We start from the raw sequence: 5224 nt of genomic DNA, 5'->3' as shown, positions 1-5224 counted from the left end.
ACGCTAGAGTTCACCCCAAAGCCCAGGCCCCACCATGTCCTCACCGTGATCTTGTTGGCCATAAAGCCCTGCTCCCATGAACTGTTAGCTTGGCATTTGTACTACCAGAGGCAAGGACCGGTAAAGAAGGACCAGGTAGAGGGAAGAGAAATCACTACCGTTGAGTAGTGAAACCTGGGACCTTAACATTTCCATATATAATAATAGGGTTTGTAACTAAGGATAACTGAACCTGCCAGATGGTAGTTCACTGTACCCTCAACCTTCACATGAGGCAAAATGTAGACTTCTCCCCCAGTTACATAGTGAAGGCACCACCCTGCTATTTCCAACGTAGGCATCCATTCTGAGGCCATCACTGTTCCCGGGTTATTTTAGATACTAGAGTGAGACAAAGAAAGGAGTCATTAAGCATTGTAGCGGTCATCTATTTCAACACCCACTTGGAAGCATGAGCCTGTTGTAGGACATCCTAACACTTGGTTATCAAGTCTTTACTTGAAAGCTCATTACCTTCCAAAGTTGTCCTCTCCATCTTGGAAGCACTCTGATTTTAAGGAGATTCAAACAAATTGACCTACCAATGTGACTCTGTAGTTTTACCCATGTTCTAGTTCTGTCTTGTGCCAACTCGGAAAAAAATCTCTCCTTTCCTTATGACAGTCCTTTCCGTAAAGATAAGTGGCTTCTATATGCCTTGGAGTCCCCTTTCCTGAAGCTAGTCCTACTTCCTTCCTTTCCTCACCATTCAAGATGACCTGCTAACACTTATTAATGTATTTATTGAGTGATTTGGAGGGGAGGCCACATGTAGAGACAAAAAGTAAAACCCCAGGGCCTCGCCGGCAGGGCAGCGGTTGAGCGCTGGGTTGCGAAGCTGCCCACAGCCTCTGCAGCGCTGGTTCGATCCCCGGCTGCTCCCCGGCCACCGGAGGAGGGTCCCATATGGCGTGCAGACCTCTCCTGCCGCCCGCTGCTCCCCTCAGCAGTGTACTTCGGTCCTTCTGCCTGCTCTGCTCCCTGCTCTGGCTCTGGTGAATTCTCTCACCTTCCCGCGCTTCTGACTGTACCCAGTGCTTGTATAAATAAATAAATAAATAAATCTTTAAAAAAAAAAAAAAAAAGTAAAACCCCAATATCAGAAGGCCCTTCTGGTAGAGTAGGGCCTGACCAATGGTATAGTTCATCTCCCCCCCACTGACTCCATCTATTGGATGCATCCCTCTGTCCAACCGATCACCTGTAAAATGTAAGCTTGCGGGGTGTGGGGTTTGTCCAATACTGACTCCTCAGAGCCTCATGATGAATAGTGAGTGAATGAATAGAATGAAACCTGGTGAGATTTTAGAGTTGGTGGTTATTAATTATACTGCCAGCCTCCCTTACTTTGTTTTACTTTGCCTCACGTGATTGGGACTCAATTTCTACACCTAAAGGTTCAGAAAAATAACAGTCATCTTTCTCGTTGACGCCTGTGAGAAAAAAAAAAATACAAAGTTATCTGTGAATAAAAAACTCTAGATATTCTGGGGCTCCCTGGTGGTGCAGTCAGTTGAGCGCAGCACTGTGAAGCTGTCCGCAGCCCCTGCAGTGCCAGTTCGATCCCCGCTGGCTGCAGAGCAACCCACATAGCGCAGCAGACCTCTCCTGTCTCGCCCACTGTTCAGTGTATTTTGGTCATTCTGCCTGTTCTGTTCCACGCTCTGTCTCTGGTGAATCCTCTCACCCTCCTGCACATCTGGCCTGTACCCTGGTTCTTGTATAAATAAAAAAATCTCTAGATATTTCATATAAAATAACAAGATTTGGGTAAAATTTCATGGGTTCATATACAATATCTACAGGCTCTTAGGGCGTGTGTCACTGAAGAGGTCTATACACTTTCATTGCACACATGATGACTTGCATAAGCAAGCAATCCATGTTAGATTGACACAGCTCAAATGAATCATTTACAATAATCACAAATAAATGGCTGCTAAATTGTTGAAACTCACCCATGTGTGAGAACCCACTCATTTTCTCCAGGGATGAATTAAGAATAGCAGATAATAGAAGGGTGTTTCCCTACTGATTCACTCTGCAGAGACTGCCAGACTTTTCTTCACAACTCCCAGCCTTATGCAAACTGTTCTCATGTCCCTGTAGAAGAAGGTGGTGTAGCAAATGAGAGAATGGGAGGGACAGGGCTGCAAGCTTACCTTGGAACAATTTTTCTGCCAATGATACATTTTTGGCTAGGAGGTAAAAAGAAAAAAAGCAGAAACCCACTCACACTCTCTTCTTCCTCCCCCAGACAGATGCAGAGCCCAGAGGTACAACTGTGTGGAATTGGGAAAACTGCTCTGAGGGTTGTTCCTGGGTTTCAGGTCTTGCAACTACACATGCTTAGCCCAGTACATCAAGTGTTATGCAACATCACTAATGAGGAAAGCTTTCTGTATTGCTAGTTGGAAGCTGGACATGAGGCTTGCTTTCTCAAAATCAATACAACCTTCTCCAATGATCAATTGTTCATAGAATCCTGGCTTGGGAAGAAGAATTCAGCTAGGTGGGGAATCAGAAGATCTGACCAGTCTTCCAACACAAGCCTGGTGGATGAGCATTTTCACTGCCATGACAAAGCGATGATGGAAGCTTGGCAGAGTTTTGTGTTGTTCCCTGAAGTGTGTGGGTGCAATGGCTTCTGCAGGTGGAGAGCAAGGACCTGGGCTGATTCATCTCTGCAATTCTCTCACTCAGGCAGCAGCCAGGACCTTGCTCCACCTTCACCACTGCCATCATCATGTCCTCCTCAACCTCACTTCATTCGTCTGAACCTTGTTCTATCTTGTTCTGTCTGTACCCTCATTGCCCTTTCCTCGTGCCCTCCTCATTGAACCAGTCTCATAATACCTCAACATGGATCAATTATACATCTGGATTCTCACCTGCATTGACCAGTCATTGCGGGGGGGGGGGGTTGTAGCTGTTCAGCTCTGAATATGGGTTCCCCACAAAATAGTAAGCAATGATGTTGCAGTATAATCTTATTTGCTACCTCTGTAGGACAGAAGTTATTATCCCCATTAAGTAGATAAGAAAATTGAGGCTCACTAAGTTCTTTTTCAATGGTAGGTTGGAGGAACATCTTAGGGGAAATATTAAAATTATTTCTGCCTTCATTATTCATCAGCTAATAAGTCAACTATTTTATTTTTTTAAGATTTATTTATTTATGCATACAAGAACTGGGGTATAGGTCAGAGGTGCCGAGGTGGGTGAGCAGATCACCAGAGACAGACTGGGGAACAGAACAGGCATACTAACAGAAATACACTGCTGTGGGGAGCAGTGGCAGAGGTCTGCTGCACCATATGGGTAGCTTCCTGGCTGGCTGGGGATTGAACTTGTGCTGCAGAGGCTGTGGAGAGCTTCACAGGGCTGTGCTTAACCCCTTGCACCACCAGGGAGGCTCCATAAGTCAACTATTTTTATCTTACAATGTGTCTTTTTTTAACTCTCTGTTAGTCTTAATTATCACTTTATAGCAAGATTTTTTGGAGCCTATGAGAAGAATGATAAAGAAACACAAAAATTTGCTTAATCTAAATCTCTGAAGGTAAAAAAATCTGAAAAAGAAAATGAGGGTGAAGTCCCAAGTTTCTAACTGAGCTCTTAAGAATGGGATGGCAAGTTTCTTTATATCACCTATTACAACATCATCATCATTAGAATGTAAAATCTGTTTAATATTACTTTATGAGTTAGCTTTATCTTTAACTGCTCAGTTCCAAGAGAATGTCAGGAACTGTCTAATTCCCTTCCACAGATCTTGTCTATATCTTATTTCTAGAGATTATGTTTAAGTTTTTAAAGATAATCTGTTTCTAAGGTGGGGAATGGGAAAAACCATGTACTTGTGAATTCCTTTGCTGAGCTGTGCACACTGCTTCCCGAAAGCCTCACCAACTACTCTACAGCTTACCAGCAATTTCCCAAAGCTCACTCCAATTCATTAAAGAGGTATAGCACATAATGGCCTTGGCAGGGAACCCACAGATACATGAGTGATAGGGTCCCAATTATTCGTCTCTTACTTAGTGTAACTACTAACCAGTCCACTTCCCTATCTTCATCTGTATCAGAAGGGTGTAGATTTTGTTACTCAAGTGTGGCCTCGTGGAATTGACCAGAAATATCACCATCAACTGGAACCCTGTTAGATTTACAGGGACCAGGGCACCACCACAGGCCTTATTAATCATAATTTGCATATTAATGAGATTATGGGGGATTCATATGCACAGTAAAGTCAGAGATGCCCTGGGTTCTTTATCCAGGAATGTTACATTATCATGAGGAGACCTGGGTTTTATTTCGGGTAAACACATATTTCATCGATTACTTGGGTAAGCTGCTTCCTTTCTGAGCACTGACGTGGTTCTCCCAACTAATGAGAACATAGGTAAAAGGCCCACATTCACACAACTCTACCTGACTTCAAATATTCCCATTATAGAGAAATCAAAGTGTAAGGTGAAGAACAAAAGCCCAGGCCGAATAGTGGAGCCGGTTCAAAGTTTTCACTTTAGTTTATAGGAAATTCTTAACAATGTTAAGTGGAACTTTAAACTTTTTTAAAAATTATATAAGGAATTTATATCAGATCCTATCGGCCTCTTTTTCCCCCCTACCCTGCCAAGCTCTGTAAATATTATTGGTGCTTCCATTCCCATGCAGGCGGGGACTTTCCTTTCCAATTCGCAGCTGGAAAAGACTTAACCCTAAGAGCTATTCAGTTGCTGGGCTTGGCAGACGCATGGACACACCTAGGCCCTGAAAACAAGCGCCTGGAAGCAATCCCACCTGACGATGCAGAAATACTCCGCACCCCAGGGCTCCGCCTCCTTCTGACGAAAACAGCCGGGAGGGGAGGTTAGTGCTGCGTGTGTGCACGGACACGTTTTCCAGGTCTCCTAGTTCCTCACCGGACGCTAAAGGCCGACGCACAAAATTGGAAGGTACCATTCCTTTGAGTCCATCGTCGGATCCAAATTTGAGATATTCATAGGGACCTCTATAAGAAATTACGTTTCCGCACCATTTTGCATTTATGGTCTAATGAACTGGCAAGCATGAGCTATAAAGGGCACGTTGGAGCAAATTATTCCAGTTTCCTTTCAACGGGGGCCTTAACTACTTGGGCTCGCTCTTACGTCACTTCCGGTATCCGAATACCGGA

Source organism: Talpa occidentalis, unplaced genomic scaffold, assembly GCF_014898055.3.
Source record: "Talpa occidentalis isolate TD23 unplaced genomic scaffold, MPIMG_talOcc4v2.1 talOcc4.4, whole genome shotgun sequence".
In the NCBI taxonomy this organism is placed as follows: Eukaryota; Metazoa; Chordata; class Mammalia; order Eulipotyphla; family Talpidae; genus Talpa; species Talpa occidentalis.
The sequence above is the reverse complement of the archived record's forward strand: the minus strand, read 5'-3'. Positions refer to the sequence as shown.